The sequence below is a fragment of the Macrobrachium rosenbergii genome, chromosome 3 (assembly GCF_040412425.1).
Source record: "Macrobrachium rosenbergii isolate ZJJX-2024 chromosome 3, ASM4041242v1, whole genome shotgun sequence".
NCBI classification, from domain to species: Eukaryota; Metazoa; Arthropoda; class Malacostraca; order Decapoda; family Palaemonidae; genus Macrobrachium; species Macrobrachium rosenbergii.
In genome coordinates, this window is record NC_089743.1 from 9,241,430 (window position 1) to 9,266,201 (window position 24,772).

Consider the following 24,772-nt stretch of genomic DNA (forward strand, 5'->3'; position numbering starts at 1 on the left):
AATTCATTCACATTGATGTGCCAGTCTTGCTGTTCTTGAGACCAGGTACCTGACACTTCTTTTGTTGCTAAAAGAGCTCCCCAACCTAGGTTTGAAGCATCTGAAGAGAACTCTAGGCTGGGGCTCAGAGGGAGAGGAGATTTCCCTACTGTTAGCCTCTACCTGGAACTCCACCAACAAAGATCCTCTTTGATTTCCACAGTTTTCAGGAATACAAACGAGTCCGGGAACTTTTTCCTATTCCAGCTGGCTCTTAGGAAGAATTGAAGAGATCACAGGTGTAGTCTACCCAGAGAAAAAAATTGCTCCATGGACGAGAGGGTACCCAGAAGGCTCATCCATTGATTGGCCGAGCAAAAATCTAGTTCCAAAAACTCGTTCACTGTCTGAAGACACTTGTCTATTCTCTTTGGGACTAGGAAAACCCGAAAATCCCGAGAGTTGATCATCATTCCTAAATAAGGAATCTCCTGAGGAGTCAGGAGAGACTTGTCCTGATTGATGAGGAGGCCCAAGTCTGGGCCAGGAGAAGAGTTCTGCGAATGTCCTCCGTACACTGAACTCCAGAGCGGGAATGTAGTAACCAGTCGTCGAGGTATAGAGAGACCTTTATCCCATCAGATGAAGCCACTTTGCTAGAGCCAATAGCCTGGTAAACACTTGAGAAGCTGTCGGGAGACCGAAGCACAGAGCCTTGAAATCGGAACACCTTGCCCTGAAACACAAACCTGAGGTACTTTCTCGAAGCAGGATGAACTGGAATAAGAAAGTACGCGTCCTGCATGTCGATGGATGCCATCCATTCTCCCTGGCGAATGGATGCTAGAACTGACTGGTTTGTTTCCATCTTGAAGGCTGTCTTTTTGATAAAGACATTCAGTGCACTTACGTCTAAAACAGGTCTCCAGCTCCCCGATGACTTGGGTACTTCAAAGAGGCGGTTGTAGAATCCCAGAGAATGAATGTCCTCTACTACCTCTATGGCCTTTTTCTGAACAAGAGACTCGACCTCTAGCAAGAGAGCAGCAAATCTTTCTGAGCCTGGAGAGTAAGCCGTCAATTCGACAGGCTTGCGGACTAGAGGAGGCTTGTTCACAAAGGGGATAGTGTAGCCCTCCTTCAGGACAGACAATATTCAGGACTCTGCTCCTTTTGTTACCACCGTTCTCGAGAGAGGAGGAGCCGTGCTCCTACCTGAGTACGGAGGACTATATCGTCACCTCTTGGTGGAAGATTTAGAGGAAGACTTCTTGATGGAACGATGTGGGAAACGGGTACTTGCTCGTCCTAGTATACAGTCTAGAACGGGAGCTCCGAAAGGGAGTAGTCCGCAGAGTTGTTGAAGATCTGGGAGGAAGAGCCGAAGAATCCTTAGGCATCTCGTAGATTGGGAGAGCAGTCCTGAATGCTCTTTTTCTGCAGGTCAAAGGCAATGTCTAATACTGTAGCCTGAGGAAAAAGATGCGTCTTGTCCAAGGGGGAGAAGAGGAGAGCCGACCTCTGAGGCGAAGCGACCCCTTGTGATGTAAAAGAACACCACAGTTCTCTTTTCTTGAGTATACCCCTGGCATAAAGACCAGCCAAAAAGTCCCAAGACATATCTTGAAGCAAAAAAGACCAGTTTCTAATCTTGCATGCTAGCGCGCCCACTGCCCAGTCTAAGAAGCTCATTGCTTTGAACACTTTAAAAATATTCTTAAGAAGATGAGCAAGTTCTGAAGCTGAAAACATAATTTTGGCCGAAGTGAAAGCTGACCACCTAGCCGAGTTGATAAGGCCAGAGAAGTCTCCCTGAGAGGAGGCAGACTCCCAGGGAAGGAGCTTCTCCCGTAGCATAAAATTTATAACTTGACCTAGACAGCTTGGAGGGTGGGAAACAAAAAACTGCTTTACCTTGCTCCCTCTTCTCTGAGAACCATCCTTCTACTTCGTTCAGTGCCTTCTCTGCTGAGGGTTGATTGATTGATTATGATATTTAGGTCTTGAAGAACAAGCACCGCAACCCATCAGGATTATTCAGCGCAGCAATGAAGATGAAATACATAAATTAATGATGTGATTGATAATGAAAAGGTGAATGATAACATACTGTACTAGTAAAATTCAGTGCTAAAATATGAACATAAAAAACAAAGAATATTAGATAAAAACTATAAAAAATAAATATATATAAAAATTTTACATTTCTTCACTGAGGAGGAGAGAACCAGTTTTGGTAATTACAAAGAACCAGCTGAGGAAGCTTCCATAAACAAAAGTTGAAGCAGGAGAGGAAGGAGTTGCCGGCAACAAGAAGCTTAAAAGGTGGCTAGCAGGAACCTCAATAAAGCAGAGTACGCAGACAAAGGAGCATCCTGATCCGGTACTACCTCTTCTTCAGAAGAAACAGGAGAAAGTGATAAGTCCGCTGTCGTCTGTGATGTCGGAGGTGCTTTCTGAAGCAAACTTAAAATGTTATCTAGCTTGCTATGAGTCAGGTCAACCGAAGGAGGAACACTGTTCAAGATGACACTATGATGAGAAGGTGGAGGAGCAGGCGCCAACAGGTGCTTAGGAAGCACTGAAGACGTGGGAGCCAAAGACGAAACTTGACGGCGAACGGATGCCAATGGGCACTCATCTGCAAATGGGAGCTTCGTCGCTAGCTGCTGGCAGCTCGGGCGCTAATTGGAGAGGTGATGGTGCTGGACGCACAACTCCTGATAAGGGGGTTCCCTTGTGTAATGAAGAACGTCTACGCGGCACAAGGCACCTTGGCGCCAGACTATGATCATCATCTGATGTAGCTGTAGAGAATTGCTCCGGGCTATCCCAGTGACTGCAAGAGGGGCGCGCTGAATCCTTGCCCTTCTTACAAGACGCAGGAGAAGAGATCGTGAAGTCCACTGCGTGCCTTTTCAGTAGGCATGATTTGTCCACATGGTGCCATGACTAAAATCCTCAGAGCTGGAAGACATACAATGAGCACCCACTTGAGGGCCTTTCCAACGGCCTTTGGTTACAGTCTGGGATTCATCAACAGACTGAACTGAGGGGGCGACTGCTCGGGGGTAGACCCCACCACCTCCCTTAAGCTACCAGTCTGACTCCTCCTAGGCGCTGGGGAGTATGCCAGGGACCTTGGCCGAGGAGAATCAGCGGGGCGAACAGCCACCTCCTCCACTACCACTGCACTAGCACTGGGTGCCATGGGGCACTCTGACTCACTTTTATTCATCAACACTTTCACTGATGCGGCTAATTTAGCGTTCGATCGCACAATTAATTCAAACTGTGTCGATTTTCAACTCCCGGCTGACGATGCCGTTGGGATCGGAAACATTAAAGCCAGGTAAAGGAGAGGATTGCACAGGTGGGGAAGATGGAACAGGATCAGAAGGGATTACAGGTGCAATTGCATCCAACTTAGTGGATGAATCCTGACTAGCTAAAGCTTTACTAGATTCCCTAGCAATAGCTTTTCTCTTCCTATCTCTAGCCAGTTTCTTGAGATGTGAATCTAAAGTTCTCCACTTCTTTAAATCCCGTTCACTACATTCTTCAAATTGTAAATCAACTGAACACATTTGTCCCCTACACTGAACACAAATACTGTAGTGTGTCACATGATTCCTTAGTAAGTCTAGTATTGCAGCCATTGCTACAATACCTAATACTGGAACTTCTAGCGTCAGACATCATGGAGAAAATCAAACACTAGTCCAAAAAAGGGCAAAAATTCGTAAACCTATGATCAAAAATTGCCTAACACTATCTAAATTGTGCTGAAAGGTTACGAAAATGAATACTTCACCAATCGTAGATAAGAACAGACAACCAGCAAAGTATAAGTTTCAAAATTCAAGCTGCTGCCAACCAAAGTACTTCAACCACAGCCGGCAGAAACAAATTGAAGTTCTTTGCTATGTTGTACCTATTCTTCCCCCAAAAGTGGAAGGGGCATGTTGCTATAACCAAAACAAACTAGTGTGACCTGCAATTTCAAAATTTTAAGCTGCTAGTTAAAAGAAACCAATAGCTATGTAATTACTGGGTAAGTTATTTAGATAAAACCGGATCACCAATAACCAGGAACTGCCTGCACATAGCTGAATACAAATTGATAGGAGGTGGATACATGGACATATTCTATTCCATAACATTAAGTAAAATGGTAATGACTTTGAAATAGAAAGGTCGCTAACATTAATACAATGCTTGTTGTTTCCTTACCTGGTAAGAGAGCTACTGCAGGTAGATACTGCCTCTGGTTGGTCCTCATCTTAACCTGTAGTGGCGTGGCAGTATAGCCATGGGTCGCCCTTACTTAGGTGGGAACTTTGCAGCGAAGGATATTTCCAATGGCTAGCAAAGCTTAGAAAAAGATGCCCTTGCCCTGGGCATAGTACCAGAATAAAAACAACCAGACAATACTGTCACCTACATTGTAATAAAAAACCACATCCCAACCACTAAAAAACTGGTGGGTACTCCAGGTACAGTTTACCCCCAGGCTCCCCCTGGACTCAACAACCTACATCAAGGCGAGGAGATAGAGGAGGGAAAGAGAGCTCCCTATGCTTCCTCTCTCAACACCATGCCAGCCATGGATAATGGCCCTAAGGTACTACAGCTTTCAAACACGGTTTCCATGTCTTTCAAGTAGTGTGAAGCAAAGACTGACTTGCACTTCCAACAGGAAGATTGTAAAATGGACGAGAGGGACATTATGACTAAAAGCAAAGGAGGTAGCGACAGCTCAAACCTCATGAGCCTTCACCTCAAAGGCAGGCAAGATGTGCCTCAGAAATCAAGTCTCTCAAAAAATATGACAGAGCATTCTTAGATAGTGGACAAGAAAGGTTCCTAACAGAGCACCAGAGATTGCTAGAAGGCCTTCTGATCTCCTCTGTCCTTTGCAGGTAATATCTAAGAGCTCTCACAGGGCAAAGAAGCCTTTCTTCTTCCGGTCCAAGGATGTCCATTAGGTTTTGAATGGTGAACGAATGGGGCCAGGGCTTGGAAGGGTCCTCATTCTTGGCAAGGAACCCTAGAGAGAAGGAGCAGACTGCATCTCCTTGCGAAACCAACTCCTCAATAGCCTGTAGCTCACAGATACGTTTGGCAGTGGCCACCACAACAAGGAAGAGAGTCTTCCTGGTGAGATCCCTCAGTAAGACAGAGCGGAGAGGCATGAAAGCGGGACCTGAAAGCCATTTTAAAACCATGTCAAGACTCCATAAGAGATATAATCAGACTTCCTTTGCTTAGATGTATCAAGCTATTTGATGAGGTCGCCGAGATCCTGGTTATAGGACAGATCCAGACCTCTATGCTTAAAGACAGAAATCAGCATTGCCCTATACCCCTTGATGGTAGAGGATGATAACTTCCTGGAGGACCTCAGGTAGAGGAGAAAGTCTGCGATCTGACTTACAGACACTTCAGAAGACAAGACGTTACATCAACTGCACCATCTTCACATGACTGTCCACTTGGATTGACATCTACATCTAGCAATAGCCTCTACAACTGGTTTTGAAAAACCCTTCAATCTGACGAGACTCTGGCCAGTATGAAGCCTGTCAGGACCAGAGCAGACAACCTTTGGTGGAACCTGAAGAAGTGGGGTTGTCTGAGAAGAGACTGTTTTTGTGGAAGTAGTCTCCGGAAATCCACTAATAACCGAAGCGGGTCTGGGAACCATTCCTTCATGGGCCAGAATGGGGCAACTAGAGTCATCGAGATGTTGCAATGGGACGAGAACTTGTTGATCACTTCCCTGATCATGCCGAAGGGCAGGAAGGCATAGACATCCAGGTCTGTCCAGTCCAGAAGCATGGCATCTGTCACCCATGCCAGAGGGTACAGGGCTAGAGAACAGAAGAGAGGAAGATGGTGATTCCCCAATGTCGCAAACAGGTCTACGGTTGGTCTGCCCCATAACTTTCACAGATCACTGCAGACCAGGGGGTCTAAGGTCCACTCCGTGGGAAGCTGGAGGGGGGTGTTGGGGTCCTGGTGGGCCAAGGTGGTTGCCTCGGCAAGGGCAGCCTTCATTAGGGAAAAGGCCTGCTGCTGGTCGGGTCCCCAAACTAAGGTCTTCGGGTGGCCCTTCAGGATCCCCGTCAGGGGGGCCATGGTGTGCGCGACCCCGGGGATGAACCTCCTGTAGTAGTTGCCCATCCTGAGGAATTCTTGTACAGCCTTGACAGAGGTAGGGGTGGGGAACCTGGTAACAGCTGCAACCTTCGATGCGAGTGGACGGACGCCCTCCGGGAATATCTCGTGGCCCGGAAGTCAGCTTTTTCGACGCCGAAGGTGCATTTATCAAACCTGACGACGAGGCCGTTCTCCTGCAGGCGCTGCAGGACCTTTCGGATGTGCCACAGGTGCTCTTTGAGGGATCTGGAAAAGACTAGAATGTCATCTACATAACAGACACAGAAGTTCAGGTCCCCCAGGATGCTGTCCATCAGTCTCTGGAAGGTTGCTCCCGCGTTCCTCAGGCCGAAGGTGGAGAAGGCGAAGACATAGGACCCGAAGGGCGTGATGATGGCAGTTTTGGGGATGCCCTCTGGAGCAACTGGTACCTGGAGGTAGGACTTCAAAAGGTCTAGTTTAGAGAATATTTTGGCCCCGTGAAAGGCCGTGAGATCTTGCATGTTTGGTAGGGGGTAATGATCCGGTTCAGTTGCGAGGTCGAGCCGCCTGTAGTTGCCGCAGGGTCTCCAGGAGCTGTCCGGTTCCTGCACCATGTGGAGGGGAGAGGCCCACGGGCTAGAGCCCTTCCTGCATATGCCCATCCGCTCCATCTCGGCGAAAGCGTCACTGGCCTCCTGAAGGTGCCGAGGGGGAAGCCTCCGGAACCTTGCGTGAGTTGAGGGGCCCTTTGTCTTAATGTGGTGGTAGATTCCGTGCTTTGCAGGGGCCCCGGGCACCTGGCGCAGTTCGGGCTTGAAGACGTCGGGGAACTCCTTTAGCAGTTGGGTGTACTGGTGTGGGGCGACGGAGCAGATGGCGGGCGCGCTGGGGCCCATCGCCAGGGGGAGGGCCTGGCAGGAGTCAGTATCCAGACCAAAGTGGGTGAGGAAGTCCGATCACAAGAGTGGGGTCCTTACGTCCGTGACTATGAAGTTCCAAGTGTACCTCTGGCCAAGGATGGAGATCAACAGGAGCCTGGTGCCATAGGAGAAGATGGGGGACCTGTTGGCGGTCCTATCTGGATGGCAGGAAGACTGATCGAACAGCCCCAGTGTTGACCAGCATCATCCTGCTGGAGATGGTGTCGCAGACGTAGAAACCTACTGGTTTTGGGCTCCTGGGTTCCTCTGCTGCCATGGTGGCCTGTTCTGTTGGCCACCGCCTCCCCCATTTTTTGGATGGGTGAAAGAGCAGGGGGGTTGGCAGTTCCGGGCGTCCTTGCCGTACCGCTGGTGGTAGTAGCAAGGCCCTGGTGGATGTTTCTTGTGGTGGTAGGTTGGCCACCTCCTGGTGACGGCGCTTATCTCCTCCGCGTACTCCTCTGGTTGGAGGGAGTTGATGGGGTGTGCGGGCGTGGATGCCCGCTTCGCTGCCCTTGTGGAGTCCTTCAGTTGCTGCGCCGTCCTCATCAGGTCCCCAAGCGGCATTGTGTAAGGCTCGAGCATCTAGCTTCGGACCTCCGGGAGGAGCTGACGGAGGAAGATCTTCCTTGACAGGCTTATCTCCAACTGCCTGCTGCTGCTGTCCGTCTCGAGAAGGGTGAGGAGGTCCTAGATCACGCCCCAAGTTTCCAGGAGGTTCTGGTCTTTCGTGGGTTGTTCACGAGGTCAAGGGCGCGGGCGGCCCTCAGGCTGCTTATAAAGCGGCGTGTGGACGTCATACAAAGAAATACAAAAGGATACAGGTGACCTGAGGTCAATTGCTCTCAATGTGAATTTGGACAGGCAACACAAATAACATAAAAGATCAGATTACAAGAATTTATACAATAATACTCTGACACACATAAAAATAAAACAGGCATAAATAAATCAGTAACGGATACGAATTTACATAGATAAAAATGTGGCTATTTGGCTTGACCTAAGCTTGTAGTAGAGTCACCGTAGAAAACGGGAAGTTCACCACAGAGAACCCGTTGAGCAGGGACTTTACAGGAATACCTGCCTGCTCGGATGTAAACATTCCTGTTTGCCTTCCAGCCCTGGTTCAGATTGAGGGGTGGCATGAGGTGGGCATAAAAATGTAATGTAAAGAACCTCAGGTTTGTATAGTTAGGAAAAATACATTTAATTTTAAAAATTCTGATTTGTTCTGGCACAATATACAAACCATCAGTCCTTTATATTAGGTTAGGAAGATTCACTTGTTAGAGGGAGGAATCTGAGTGAGTCTCTTGAACTGGACGGAGTTCTGCACACCTGGGCTACTTCTCCTGGTCGAAAGAGCGAGGAGTACCGTGGCTCTAACATATGGATTGGAGTGCAGGAACTGCAAGATCAAATGTCACATTCTGGACCTTTTCGCTTGGGTGAGGAAACATAACTGGTACGAAATAGGCTGGAAAGAACCTAAGAGTTGGAGGCAGTAAGGAAAACCTGAGACAGGGTTTTCCTTATTGCTAGGGTCTCCTTCCTCCCCTTCCTAGAGGAAGGAACAGAAATGCTTCTATGATTCTAGAAGAAAAACAGACTGGGTGCTCGATGTGTAGTCTTACTGCATCAGACGCTAGATCCAGCAAGTGTTGGTTCAAGTCCTATTCTCATCACGAAGGAGGAGGAGAGGCTAGTCACTTTCGGGATCCTTCTCACTTCCAGAACCAACACCTTAGGCGATATGCTACCTGTCCTCTTGGAGCCGGGTAAGAAAACCTGTTGAGCAGCCACCACAGGACCAATGAAAAAAGGTTCCAAGGGCCTGTGGGCAAGACAGAAGGTAGAAGACAAGAGTGTGGTCTATGAGACCATATCTTGCCTCCAGACTGACAGAAACTTCTGGAATGCAAGGAATGGACCAAGCCATTGACTTCGTGAGCTCTCGGGTGGAAAGCACCGGTATTGTCGTCATCAGCTGCCAAGTATCTCCTTCGATCGCTTCACGAAGCCAGGAGAAAGATGTGTCCTTAGACACTTCTTCCTTGGGAGAGATAGTACTAGTGAAAACGTCGATGACACCCAGGTTAGGAATGTCAAGCCTTTTCGGAAAGTACCGCAGCTCCCTAATAGGAGAAAGTAACGATTGTTCTGGATCACTGATACAAAGTCCAAAGAGGAGGGGAACAAGAAAGACTTGAACCTGACAACAGATGCCAATGGATTCGCAGCCCACTTACAACACTCAAGAAGGAGTCAAGGTACTGATTCCCTTCACCTGTTCTTCCATCTTCTATGCCAAGGCAGGAGCGAGATGAGAGATGGTCCTAAGAGGGCACATCTCTGTCCAACGAATCATAAGGGCGCGTGCAGAGCACAGGACAAGAACCCTAAACGAGAGTCACATGCCACCCAGGGACCAGTTCCCTGAGATAGCAAGACCGAAGCTTCTCATCAGTAGCTAAATCTTGACTAAGGAGAAAAAGGCTACTTCAGATAGAAGACTAGGTGGCAAGGGCCTATGCTCTTCACATTGAAAAGGAGAGAAGCAACCCTCCGTGAAGAAGAGGAAGTCCAGACTTGAAGAGCGACTCTGACCCAAGAAGTTCCGTCAACGACACCTACCAGCGAAGAGAGATCCAGTCCCTGGAACAGTGTTGCACAGGACTTCAAGAGATATCCAGCTAAATCTGTTGCTGCTTGGCAAGAAAGCCTATGATTGCAAGGAAAGCTGGAAAGTCTCCCAGTCCTGAATACACAGGGATGTACTGCCTGAAGAACAGCTTCTTGTGTAGCTGCTACAGGAGGCTGGGTCAAGGAGAACTCTCCTCAATGCCTCAGAAGCAGAGCTATCAGGTCGGGCGAGAGGCAATGTCTTCCAGCATTTGTCTGTAACTTGGGGTGAGCAATGCTTGTGAACCCCTAGCGAAACAGACAAATACGGCTGGGAAAATGTAGATATCGATATGTCCCATAAAGACAGCATGCTTCACCGCAGTGGCCCATGGGTCTGGTACGAAGGACAGAGAAAACTACCGACTTTGTTGTGCAGGCAGGCAAACAGAAAGATGGTAAGGACCTCTCAGTCGAGCAGTCTCTTTGTGAATCTTCCTGTCTGCAGGAAACCAAGAGGTGTCCTCCAAGGTCACCGCCTCTCATTGCAGAAGAGAATACCCTTCACAGCAAGGAGAAGCAGAGAGAGAACCAGGTCCGGGTGAAGCTGAGTCAGAACAACCTGCAGTCAGCAAGACCCCTCTGAGACAACAAGAATTTGTACTCTGTCAAGGCAGGGGAGGTGTTTGGTGTCTCGACCTGAATACTCCTTTTCCAAAGAAAAGTATTCATCTGGTCAAGAACGCTCTCGCAAGCAAGGACCATGGCGGCCCCTGAAACTCTCGGGTCCTTCGGAAACTGCAAGGGTTGTGAGTGATGAAGATTTCACTGGGGAAGCAGTGGTGCTGTTCTGGGGATCTTCGCGCTGATGAATCAGCGTGAAGTTCTCCAAGAAACAAGTGCGATCGCAACTTGAAGAGGAAGACCCTCACTAGTTCCGAAGCATGAAACTCCTGTACCTCTCTCCCCAGAGAGAGACCTTGACAGATCCCAAGAAACCCTCCTCAGCTACCTGGTTGTGCTACGAGACAATCAGAGGACCGACACCGAAAGCACGCCAGGAAGCCGAACTCCGAATAAAGACAAATTCATCGGAGCTCTCTCTGTCCATCTCGTGCCTCTCGAAACAACCAAGAGGAAAAGAGAACAGGTGAGGAGAAAGAGTACCCCCACCTTTCCTGCCAGGAAGACCAACAGGAGAGGCGGACCATGAGCGATAGTCAACCGGAGATGGTTGCCACACGGGGGAAGAAGAGCGCTTGTGCGGTGGCAAAGTGCTTTCCTGGGAAGAGCAGAAAGTTCACCAGAACAGTGCTGAGAACCCGATTCAGAAAAACCGAGCGGGGCCGAGCCAAGCCGCACCAAACCTAGCCAGTCACGCGAATGCAATCCAGACTGGGTGGTAAGCAGTGGACTGGGAGGCAAGCGGGGCAAGGAGAGCTGAGCTGAGCCAAGCAGGTCTCACAAACACGACCAGGGACTGGGTGGGGCGAGCAAGCCTAGCCGAGCTGAGCTGATCGTGCAAATGCAATCGGAACTGGACAGGGCAGAACTTGCGTGCCATGAACTAGTTCTAATTTCCCGAACTCTGAACTCCTTCAAGGTTGAGGCCCCTCGAGAAGAAGGTTTGAAGGGAGAACTCTGTGTCTGATATCCTGCATGCTCAAACCCTAAGGTTCAAGATACGAGGATGAAACCCGGCCAAGCAACTGAAACAGCTGGCAGGCAGTATCAAGACACCTGGGCGTCTCGGGACCGAGACACCCGGGTCTTGGCACTTTCTCTTGTCCTGTACCCCACAGGAGAATGCGAATCAGTTCCCACCCAAGGGCGGGAAGAGCCAACAAGAGAAAATTGCCTCCCAGAAGAGAGGCAGTCCCTTAGAAATTCCGCAGGACTCTCGAAGGGAACCTCTTCCCCGCTTCCTCCGGTGTTCGAACCGACACGATCGAGACACCAGGCTGGGAACCCGACCGAGCACTAGTAAGCACTCGGGGAGCACTTGTAGTGCTGGCAGGAAGAGCTAAGACACCTGGATGCCTCAGCCCTTTCTCTTGTGCTGCTCCCTGAACAGGGCCAGGCAGAACACTCTCCAGACCAGATCAGGATACTCAATATTCCACAGAATCTTAGCACTCAGAGTGGCTCGCGAACAAGTGCCCAAAGCAGCACCTGTCTTAGAGGCAGAACTTCTAGGACTGGGAATGGGAGCGCAACCCGAGGTTTGCGCACCCATGGCTCCCAAAACACAAAACCCAGGGGTATGCGAATCAATTCTCAAACCCAAAGGTTGGGAAGCGCCAACGAGAGACCCACTGCCTCCTCTGAAGAAGGCAGTACCTCGACGCCCAAAGGATATCAAGGGGGAAGGAGCAGCCTTCCTCTCCTTCGGCCGATGGAGGTCTATCCGGTTTCCTGGGACCCCCTCAAACCTCGGGAGAGGAAGGGAAGAGGTGGCAGAAGATGAAAACAAAAATAAGCTGAAGAAGGTGGTGGCTACCTCCACAGGGCAACTTCCTTCACCTTCACTCTGACACCTTCTACAGGATGGTGGACACGAGAAATATCGTAACCTTCAGGGCAGCTAGACAGGATCACAGTGGAAGCGGCCCAGGACATGACGACCAGGATAAGCTGAAGGCACGATCAGGACAGCCAATGCAGGAGCTACGGAAGCAGTTAGGAAGGCAGGAGCTACAGCAACGGCCAGGAACGTCACATGAATGTTACCAGCATCGACAGAAGCAATCAGGACAGCTACGGCAGGAGACCAGGAGGAGATGCCCAGAGACTTGTTGCAGAGTCGACACGAACAATAACACAGGAAGAACAGCAGGAGCAGGCAGACCACAGATACGCTACAGGCAGTGCCACAGCATACATGAAGGTCAGCAATGACAGCAATCGATCCAAATTGGCGGGAACAGAGTCGGAATGATCCCAACGTGGATCTATGCCATTCCAACCAGATACTGTGGTCAATCCCAAAGCACACACCGTATGAATGTCGGGACTCCTTCAGGCAAAGATATCCCAACTGAGATATCCTGCCAACTACTGGTGCGCCTATGGTGCTCACTGTCAATCTGAGAGAAAAAGCCAAGATGATTAGTAGAGGGAGACTCCTGTCGCTCTGAGGGGAACTGCCCTACAAAGCAAGAGGAGGCCCCTGAGAAGAGGTCACCCGACCAACCCACACCCCTGCGGTCTTTGCCCAACCGCCCATCCCTCCCCTCACGGTCTTTGCCCAACCGCCCATCCCTCCCCTCGCGGTCTTCGCCCGACGAGCGAGCAAAGAGGGCGAAGGAGAGAGATAGAAGAACAAACAGGGAGAGAGAAGGAAGGAGGGAAGTCCACCAAGGGCGCCGTGGAAGCGAACTTACCAACAATGCCCGCAACCCCCCCCCCACCAACAACTCTTCCACAACGCAGGCGGTGAAAAACAACACTCAACACAAGTAGAAAGGGAGTAAATGAAGAGCTTAACGACAGCCAGGCAAAGAGATCCGAAAACACGTCTGCAACGCATGACCACCGAAAGTAAACTGGAATGTTTACTTCCGGGCAGGCGGGTGTTTCCGTTTACCTGACAGTAGTTACTACCTAACCGCCTTGTTCAAGAGTTTAACGGCTGCATCCAGCTTCTCCATAAGTAATTCCCTAATGTAAAGGACCGATGGTGCGTATCGTGTTGGAACAATCCACTTTTCGCCAAAAGTTCCCATAGAACACCATGTAGCCTATGCACGATGGCATTCCATGCTGGCCAGCATAAAATAACATATCAGTTCTAAGGTTAATTATAGGTTAATTACAGTCGACCAACAGAAAATAATGGTAAATTCTTAATAAGCAACCAAAATAGGCTACTATAGAAAGAGTCAATTTCCAAGGTAATACCCCATATGGAGTTGTTCCATAGTTCTACTGCTGAATCATGGAAAACAATAAAAATTGAGTTTATCTCCTTACAGAAGCAGAAATTTTAAAAAAATACACAGGGAATTAAGGGGGGTAAACAAACAAAAACATGCCTTGGGGGTTATGGACCCATAGAGTTTTTATGAAATCGTAAATCTCTGCTTCTGTAAGCATATAAACTGCCCATTTTTTCAGATTTATCAGAAAGTGGCTGCTGAAGAGCAAGAGCCCGTGCCAGTTTCCTACCTGGTTCCTCGTTCCTCAGTGCTCACTCCACAATACAGTTTCGGCAACACTACACTATTCACGTGGATTGAATTGAATATGGAATTTAGGCCAAAGGCCAAGCACTGGGCCCTATGAGGTCATTCTGCGCTGAAACAGAAATTGACAGTAAAAGATTTGAAAGGTGTAACAGGAGGAAAACCTCGCAGTTGCACTATGAATCAACTGTATTAGGAGAGGATGGAAAGTAAGATGGATGAAAGGGTAGAACTATGTAGTAGCTCTGCGCAGCCGACAGCACTATAACTTGACTTTTTCTACAGTTTTTTGGTTGCTAATTATGAATTTACCTTTCATTTTTGGCGCTCGAGCCTAATTAACCTGTAATTAACCCCTGAAGTCCATCCATGTAATTAACCCCTGAAGTCCATCCAACAAGGGGTTTCCATACGCGATCTTCACAAGACAGAGCACGGGTACGTCTGTTTCGCACGATTCATATCCCATCCGGCAAGTGCAATAACTTGCTAACATATGGGTACCCAACCCCCCCAGGCCCGTACTAAACACGGCAAAGGGACATTCCATTTGGCCGACAACAAACAGGTGCACCTCGCCAATATCAAAACCCCTAAAAGTGTAGAAAAAACCAGTTGAAAAGGTAAAAACACGTGCAGAGCTAATGTATAGAATTACCGAAGAAAGAGTATACGAAAGGAGGTACAGTAAAAGGAATGAAAGGGGTTGCAGCTAGGGGCCGAAGGCACGCTGCAAAGAACCTTATGTAATGCCTACAGTGCACCGCATGAGGTGCACTGACGGCGGTACCCCCCTACGGAGATTATTCGTGTGGGGTGCAGATCTTTATTCACCCCATTTTTTTTAGAGGGGGTGAACAAACTACTCATTTTTTTTTAGTAAATAGCCTATACTTCTGTTTGCAGATCTGTCGAAAGAAATACTGTAATTGAAAATAGGGAAGAAAACTTGAGCACACACAAGGAAGGAGTGAATTTGGACCCTAAACTACAGGATTAGCAATCACTTGCCAGCTCGGTCTTTACCTTAAAAGCTTAGTTGATAATGATCTGTAATTAATCATCTAACATTAGCCTGACAGTCGCGGTACGAACCCTGATAAACGTTGCCCAGGTGTTATAGCATAAACACTAGTATTAGTAGTAGTAATAACATGTGGGATTTAAATGTAACGGCTCCCTCTTTAATTTACTCGTGATTCTTGCAACTCCGTTTCCTCTTTTAACTCTACAAATGAATGCGTCAGCAAGCAGTTTACTGTTGTGGAAGTCCAAAATATAATCCTTAAACTCAAAAATAACAAAGCTTATGGTACTGACAACGTTTTAAATTGATATCTTTGTCAACTCTCTTATATGCCGTGTATTTAAATGATTTTAAGTATTTTGTCAGCAGAGACTACAAAGGGCTTGGGTTAAGTGCTTCTGAAATACATTGCAATCTAAGTGATGATGATGATGTCTGAGTTTTTTTTAAGAATGTATGTTTTATTATATGCTGATGATACTATTGCAATGGCTGAATCTGTCGAGGACTTACAGGTTGCCTTAATAAAGGCTGTACATAAATACTGAGAACTATGGCAGTTAACATTGCCAGTTGATATCCTGTTTGAACGTTTTGATCACTTGGCCACACCAACTCTTCTTTATGGAAGTAGAATTTGGGGATTTCAAAAGTTGGAAGTTTCTCACGGGAAATTTCAGAAAGACTTCCCTCAAATAAGAAAAAGCTCAGCAAACTGCATGGCTTATGGAAAACTCGGCCTGTTTAGCTTGGCCAGCAAGGTTGAAATGAGAATGATAAATTTTTGGTTGAAGGTTTGCCAAGGCAGCAAAGTAGGTTATCACACACCATGTACTTGCTGCTACGTAAATTCTATGACTATCTAGATTCAGCCAACCTTATGCTGGCACAGGCTCTTGCTCTTCAGCAGCCCATAATAAATTCTATGCTAAAGGGAATACAGACCAAAGTGGATTGCTAAAATGAAATCCACTCTTGACGAATGTGGTCTGTCGATGGAGCTTTAAAACAAAGTGCCAGTATTGTACAATACAGTAAGAAATCTGAACATGAAACTAGTGACAATTAATCCCAGCCATAATCATCCCACCGGCGTCTCCATTCTCTGAACATTTGGAATGTTGCATCAGCCTGAGTCGGGGCAATGTTTGCGCCGTCGCTTTTTGTGGTGGGGGAAGAGAAGGCTGCCCTCATTTTGAAAGCATTTCTTATTCTCTGTAAGAGCTTATAGAATAAAGGCATACAACTCAACACTTATAGTTTGACATAAATCAACAACTAATTTTTTGTTGTTAAAGAATAGGTATTTATACTTATTTATACCCACATAAAATTAATGGTCATTCACTAAGGTGATAATTTTCTCGAATGAAATTGTATCTGACTTTCCTTTATTTCAGATATATACAGATTAAAGTACATGATTCTTTTATGCAAAATTCGTCATACAAGCTAATATTTTAGACTTTTTCTTCCTTTTGATAAGAGAATATAGTTATTTTTTATGTATAAAAAGTACTGACTACTTATGACGGATTATATGTGGCTTTCAAATATTTGAGATTATACAGATTAGAACACAAAATTTTTGACTTCAGTAAAATGAACCTTGCAAGAGACATATTTTGAAACATTTTACAATTAGGCTTAATTTACCTTAAAAAATAACATATTCGTACAGTGGCGGTCCTGAGGGGGGGGCCTGTTTGAAATCAGCCCCCGGGCCCCAAAGTGGGAGGGGGTTACCCAAAATGCGAAATTTAACTATTGCTGCTATGACAGGACAAGCTAAATCCAGTGGCCCCAGAATGGTCAATGGGCCCATTTATATTTAGACCCGGAAGTTAGGGGCCCACTAAAGGGCCCCAATTTCCAATTTTGTGAACAAAAATGTAACAAAAATGTTATGTAAAAAAAACTAGGGGTCTCCAGGGGGCCCCTCCCAATCGTAGAGCCCATTATAAACCTTCTCATACAGATCGGAGGAGGTTGGGTAACGTTGATTGGGGTAAGGGCAGGGCCGATCTAAGGCAACTGATTACTGCTTATAGAAGTCCTAATTATCCTCAGAGGGCCCTCATAACTGGATTAAGTGGATCTTCAATTATTCAATGTACACCTAGTTTTAAGAAATAAAATTTCTGAAATTTGCATTTACAAGTGCCTTTAAAATTACCATACAATTGCTCATATTCTAAAAATTTCCCGGGGGGCGGCGCTAACAGCGCCCCCACTGAACCCCCCAGCTGCTTTGGCTAGCTTTGCTCACCTCTCACCCCATAAAAGGGGTCCAAAATGGGACTGTGCCCCCTAGGAACGCCCCTGTATTCTTATAATCATTAAACAAGGAAAAAAAAGCAAAGCTGAAGGAGTACTTCGTCTCTACAGTATAGTACTATGTGCTGGACCAGGACTTTTAATATGGCCGCCTGAGGTCACACGCTCGGCATAGAGATCGATTGACGCTCTGTGCTCGTAACCTTTGTACACACACACACACACACACACACACACACACACACACACACACACATATATATATATATATATATATATATATATATATTATGCAGGTTTTGTTGAACGATAGATGACTTGGAACTTTAACTATTTTGATATTAGTTCTTTCCAATGTTCTGTATTCACTCTTCACTTCATTACTCGAAGTTCGTAGAATTACAAAAGAAAGCCACTTCTTAATAATTCGTTTTATTCTTGACTCCATAGCGAGCTCTTGGACTGTACTTCGTCCACAATCGTGCTAGACTAAAATATTTATATAATTTCATGGCCAAACATTACAATTACAAAAAAGTGAACAAGTGGCTAAAATATTACAATTGTCATGGAATTCTGTTCACATGTAACAAGTCAAAGAGTGGGCAACTGTCAGTGGTTAAAACAACGGAATAACTATACAAAGAATTAGGTGTTTAACAAATCAAAATAAACTAACATAAATATACAGTATGTACTTTTATGTATATAAAACGAGAAAATGTTCAGAACTCAGCTAAAAAAAAAATAAAAGAATGGTCAGTGCTTAAAAATTTTGAGAAGCCTGTCATACCCTTCGTCCTGAGAGTTTAAAGAAGGTTGCATGTCTTTTATTAAGATGGCTTCTGTCATCCTCAAGTACCCACAGAATTATTACTACATAGAATTTTTACACTTCAGTACGCTGTCTTTTCGTTATTTTTGTTTTGCCATGAAAGTCTACTAAGTGATTTTTTATTGATCCTGTCTGTGTGCGCATGCGAAATCTCTCTCCGACAATGCAAGTGGTATATCCAATATATTGGAGAAATTACATCCTACCCGGTTGCAGGAATACTGATATACCACATGATGACTGTCAGGAACTCCCCCTAAAGCTGGTCTGTTGCGAATGAATAGTTTTTTTTTTAATTTCTTATTTTTATAGTAAATCCTGAGACAGACATTATCACTTTCATTAACCGGTTTCACATGATTAGAAACAATCTTTTTAGCAGATTTTTCTTCTACTTTGTAGCAAACTTGACATTTTGTCCCTGAAAGAAGTTAATTTGATGTTTTTCTTCGACAGTTGGTAATGGCTCATTCAAGACGACTTTATTCAAAAACTCTTTTACAGTTTCATCTATAACTTCCATGGGAAAGTTATTATTTGTTAACATTTGTTTTATTTTGGTAATTTCATTGCGAAAGGAATCCCAGTCACTGCAAACCCTATACCCCTCTATGTAATAAAGCCTTAATTACTCCTATTTTGTACTTTTCGGGGCAGACACCATTGAAATTAACACAATCTCCGAGATTAGTTGACTTTACATACACCGAAGTTTTTACAGTGTTATTGGATAAAGTAACTAAAGCATCCAAAAACGGCAAGGAGTTATTTTTTTCCCAGTTCAAAAGTAAATTTAAGAACAGACTCTTCAAATTTAGACTTCAGCCTTAATAATAAATTTACATTGTCAACGACAATAAAACAATCAAGATAACGTACATACATGGTTGGTTTTAAAAAGCGAAGTTCTTAACATTTTCTCGTTTTATATATCTATACATAAAAGCACATATATTTATGTTAGTTAATATATTGATTTGTTAAACACCTAATTCTTTGTATAGTTATTCCGCTGTTTTAACCATTGACAGTTGCCCACTCTTTGACTTTTGCATGTTAACAGAATTCCATGACGATTGTAATATTTTAACGACTTATTTACTTTTTGTAATTGTTATGTTTGATCATAAATGATGTAAATATTTTAATCTAGCACGATTATGGACGAAGTGTAGTCCGAAAGCTCGCTATGGAGGCAAGAATAAAAGGAATTATTAGGAAGTGGCTTTCTTTTATAATTCTACGAACTTCGAGTAATGAAGTGAAGAGTGAATACAGTACATTGGAAAGAACCAATATCAAAACAGTTGAAGTTCGCAGTCATCTATCGTTCAACGAAACCTGCAAAATAAGCAAACTGCTGCCTCTCTCTCTCTCTCTCTCTCTCTCTCTCTCTCTCTCTCTCTCTCTCTCTCTCTCTCTCTCTCTCTCTCTCTCTCTCTCTCTACATATATAGGCTGTTTGTCTATTATGCGGGTTTCATTATATATATATATATATATATATATATATATATATATATATATATATATATATATATATATATATACATACATAAGCTTTCACGAAGGAACAACTTATTCAAGAAAGCTAAAAACAGACACTGAAAATTAAGTGGAGCCCACTGCCCACCAGATGGCCCAAACGAGGTCGAAGGAGAGGTATTCCAAAAATTAACCTAAAAGTTGACGAAGGTATTTCGTTTATACTGATCAAATATATTTCCATTACACAGTTGAATCGTCAAGTGATCCTAGTTTTACAATTCTGGATTAAGAAATTGAGAACGTGGATTTTCTTTTGGTTACTTGTGACAGCGTGGGATTACTTCCGAGAGACTGAGTCCGTCAAGACGTCAAATGTAGGCCGAGGTGGTGGTGATTGACATCTGTAAAGGTCTTTGTATAATATGAAAATGGAACTTTTGGTGGGACTTCAAGCTGAAATAAGTGATATTTTCTCAGTTGGTTGGTTGACTGTATAGTAATTCGTTTTCAGTGAGTCAGTGCAAAGAATAATTTCCAGTTTGTTTCAAGAACCATTATGGTGGATCGGGCTCCTTGGTGCACAGGACACAACTTGCTGTAGGTAAGTTGATATTCGACATGATTAGCTGGTAAACCACTTACCATAGAATATGAATGATCAAAAAGTGGCTGAAATAGTCGGTAGGCATTTACTCTGACAATTTTTGAAAGGCGTGAAACTTATTTTACCCATATTTTTCAATGTCTAAGTTCTGGTGCTATTGCAAACTCTAGGCTATTCTCTGTATTCCAAAGTAGGTATGCTTAGGCCTAGTGGCGCGTTGTTCGCTATGTTGGAGGCACCCAAAAGTGGGGAAAGCCCGCCTGGCCATAGAATAGGGTGGGATGCATCCTTGTTGAAATATCCAGTGTCTGGTCTGCTTTGAAAGCAGGTTGAGAGCCACGGAAATAGGCTTGCCACACAAGCTCAGTCTAGCATGTTTTTTCGTCACATATGTCTGCTGTTGAGAGCGGGTGGATTCGCAAAGAATGTGCATTCAAAATGCCTGTCCATAGGCTGGTGGTATTATACTTGGTGGAATTGAAGATGGTAATTCTAAGCCGGCTGTCCGCGGTGAGCTAGACTGTGCCAATTGGCGTTTTTCTATGTTATTTTACTTGCTTTACAGGAATTTAAAGTAATATTTTGTCGCCCGGTTGTAACTAAACTGTGATTGACCTTTGAAGACTACGCGACTTGAATTACCTAACGCAGGGTAGGTCTAAGCTGCCCCCACCTCCATAGCGGCAAAATTCTGTTGGCATTTTTAGGGTGCCTGCCCCCATAGCTAATACGGCATGAATGCTAACCTACCCAGTAAACATCTCTAGGGTATGTTAAGGTTGGTATTATTACTTTAAATTTTGTAAAGTAAAATAACATAGAAAAACGTCAATTGCCATAGTTTAGCTCACCTCGGACAGCTGGCTTAGAATTACCTAATATTTTGTCGGCTGGCTGTAACTAAACCATAATTGACCTTTGAAGACTACACAACTTGAATTACCTAACGCGGGGTAGGTCTAAGCCGGCATTCCGCGGCAAGCCCCCCCCCCATAGCTAATACGGCAAAATTGTAACCAGTAAACATCTCTAGGGTACGTTAGGTTGGTATTTTTCAGGGTGTTTACTGGTTACAATTTTGCCGAATTAGCTATGGAGGGGGGCTTTCTGCGGAATGCCGACTTAGACCTACCCCCGCATTAGGTAATACAAGTCGTGTAGTCTTCAAAGGTCAATTACAGTTTAGTTACAGCTGGCCGACAAAATATTACTTTAAATTCTTGTAAAGCAAGTAAAATAGCATAGGAAAACGTCAGTTGCCATAGTCTAGCTCACCGCGGACAGCCGGCATAGAATTGCCTAAACATAAAGGTAATTCTAAACCTTAGTACCGTGGTGAGGTAGACTATGGCAGTTGACATTTTCCTATGTTATATTACTTGCTTTACAAGAATTTAAGCAATATTTTGTTGGCCGGCTGTAACTAAACTGTAATTGACCTTCGAAGACACACTACTGATGGGGTAGATCTAAGCCGGCATTCCACAGCGAGCCCCCCGCCCCCCTCCATAGCTGATATGACAAAATTGTAACCAGTAAACACCCCTAAAAATTCTAACATAAATATACTAAAAAGAAAAGACGGTAAATAACCCGATCGGCTACCGGCAGGAAGGACGTGGTAGTGGTCTTGAGTTTTATCTTATACTGTCATCTGGTAAACTCGCAAGGTTAGGCGAGGTAGCGAAGGCTATTTATTAAATTTTCACATTTAACTGTAAACACATTCTGGAGGTGAAAACATTATTTTTATATATTTTAGCCTAGTATGTTCTTTGAATGTTTCTGAGTTCGTTAATTCACAGATGAGTAGTTTTGAGGAGATACTGGACCCCCCTTTGCATCCTACAATTCAGAAGATGACAGTGGGGAAAGGGAGGTTTTTAGGTGAGGGGAAAAAACAAAATAAGTGAAATACTGTACATTCATGGATTTTGACTCAGCCTAACCTAGTAGGCCAGATCCTTGCCTAACTAGGGAGCATTGACGCATCCTGGACACCCCTTCACCACCAAACCTAACCTAGGGCATTGGGTCCTCACCTAGCTGGTGGGTTTCACCCTCTTAGTTCCAGCCTAGTTGGAGTTTCACCCCCCTGGACCCCCATTTAACTCCAGGCATGAGGTCTTCACCTGGTGACTCAGGTTACAAGGTCCTTATTTGCTTAGTGCAAGATGTCATTATAAAACCTTACCATGAGGACAATGAGAATTTTTAGAAGCATCATGGGGATGTGAGGTTACATCCTTGTGTTTCACTGTTTCGAATTTTCCTCACCCAAATCCCCAGTTTCCCACTGTGGGCCATAATTGTAGGATATGAAAGGGGGCTGTATCTGTAAAACTTGGCCTAGCATCTGAAATATTCAAAACTCCCATTACCACTAAAACCCAGGAAATTTATATTTTATATAAACTTTTAAGTGTGATTATGGATTACAGTAAAATTTTACGTATAGTAACTACCTGATGTCCAAGAGAGCTTACCTTAAAGTCAGAACTTGTAAAAGCAGGCTATCATGGTGTTATGATGGTGATGTTAGATTGCAACCTTGTCATTTCACCTTTCTGTATTTTTCGGTACCTAAAATCCCTAATTGTTCCTACAGAAATATGAACTTTTGTTCTTTACATTAGGATACAGTTTGTGAATGTGAGCTGGAACAGCCATTAAAACTTACCGACAAAATAGTTAACTACTGACAGTTAGGGGGAGGCCTCGCCCATTTGTTGGTCTGCACTCCACTTTGTTTTTGGTTGCCATCAGATGCTGATGTCTTCCTTTGGCTCTCTGCTCTAACTTTTCACCATTTTGCACTTGGTTATTCCATGCACTTTTACTTTTTTTGCTTGTCCTTTTGTAGTTGTGCTTGATTCAGACAATATGGCTCAAACCCACATGTCATATAAGTTTTCCTCTTCAACACTGTGGAACCCTGGCTATTAGTCACTGCCCTGTTAAGGACAGGCCTTGTATGAAGTTTTTATCAAGTACAGTATTGAAGTTGACCCTCATTCTCTGTGTACGTTTTCCAGAACACATCTCTGCAGCCTTGATGGCCTGTATTCTGAGTGCTTGGAGGAGTGGCCTTCAGAGCAATGGGTAAAGCAGATTTGTGGTTTTAATAAATTAGGTTAGGAAGGCTTCTTCGGTGTCATTCCACAGGTGACACATATGGAAGTCTTCAGCACCTTCCTTCCACTTACTAAGCTTCCACCCATTGTTTTGGCTCCTAAGGGAGGTGTTTTCCCCTCGCTCACTCCCACTGAATGTTCAGTGGAGAGCCAGTGGATGATCACTCTGGTAAGAGCTTCATTCCACTCTTAGGGAGAGTTTTCTGCTGGCAGACAATCTCTCTCAAGGCGGAAGGAAGGTTCTCTTACTAACCCAACTTAAAGACTTAACAAGTTATGGCCTTCCTTGGGTGTCTTTGGGTAGCCCAATATTTCTGTTCCCGCCGATGTGGATTGATTGCTGTCATTGCTGGCCTTCATGTATGCTGTGGCACTGTCTCTGGCTTATATGTGGTCCATCTGCTCCAGCTGTTTCCTGTGTTATGCTTCTGTTAACTTGACGACAGTCTTTGGCCGGCTCTTCCTGGTCTCCTGCTGCAGCCTAATGATCGTTCCTGTTGCTGCTGATGACTTTCATGTGACATTCCTGGCTGTTGCTGTAGCTGCTGCCTTCCAAACTGCTTCCGTAGCTCCTGCATTGGCTGTCCTGATTGTGCCTGCTGCTTCTCGTGGTGGTCATGTCTTGGGCTGCTTCTGTTGTGTTCCTGCCTAGCTGCCCTGGAGGTTACAATGTCCACCATCCTGTAGAAGATTTCGGAGTGAAGGTGAAGGAAGTTGCCCAGTGGAAGTGACATTCCTGGCCGTTGCGGTAGCTCCTGCCTCCTGAACCACTTCTGTAGCTCCTGCATCGGCTATCCTGAACGTGCCTGCTGCTTCTCCTGGTGGCCGTGTCCTGGGCCGCTTCCATTGTGTTCCTGCCTAGCTGCCCTGGAAGGTTACGATGTTTCGTGTCCACCATCCTATAGAAGATGTCAGAGTGAAGGTGAACGAAGTCGCCCTGGGGAAGTAGCCACCATCTTCTTCAATTTATCTTCGATTTTGTCTTCTGCTGCCTCTTCCTTTCCTCTCCCGAGGTTCGAGGGGGGATCCCGGGATGAACAGACCTCCATCAGCCAAAGGAAAGGAGAAGAATGCTGCTTCTTTCCCCTTGATGGCCTTGGACGTCTAGGGTTTTGTGTTTCGGGAGCTGCAACCGCGCAGACCTAAGTTTGCAATCCCATTCTCAGTCCCAGTCCTAGAGGTTCCGCCTCTAAGACGGGTGCTGCTTCAGGCGCTTTTTCGCGAGCCGCTCCGAGTGCTCGAGATTTGGTGGAATATCGAGTATCCCGATCTGGTCCAGTGTGGGAGAGAGGGCTGAGGCACCCAGGTGTCTCAGCTCTTCCTGCCGGCACTGCAAGTGCTCCCCGAGTGCTTACCAGTGCTCTGTCGGGTTCTCAGCCTGGTGTCTCGATCCTATCAGTTCGAACACCAGAAGAAGCAGGGAAGAGATTCCCTTTGGGAGTCTTGTGGGACTTATAAGGGACTGACTCTCTTCTGGGAGGCAAGTTTCTCTTGTTGGCTCTTCCGGTGGGAACCTATTCGCATTCTCCTGTGGGGTCTCGCGTTTTGGGAGCTGC

The 24,772-nt window shown here is 45.5% G+C and overlaps 1 protein-coding gene across 2 annotated transcripts in view; it reads right to left on the reverse strand.

Moving 5' to 3' along the window:
* The window catches only part of LOC136852532 (uncharacterized), an 89,233-nt gene extending 74,187 nt beyond the window's left edge, over nucleotides 1–15,046 (reverse strand). Inside the window, exon 1 of one of the 2 annotated variants that reach the window (XM_067127269.1) lies at nucleotides 14,948–15,046. The gene's annotated coding sequence lies outside the window, so the exon portion shown is untranslated. Of the gene's footprint in view, nucleotides 1–14,878 lie in introns of both variants that reach the window. The other variant, XM_067127260.1, reaches the window with a different exon arrangement.
* Between the last annotated feature and the right edge of the window lie 9,726 nt (nucleotides 15,047–24,772).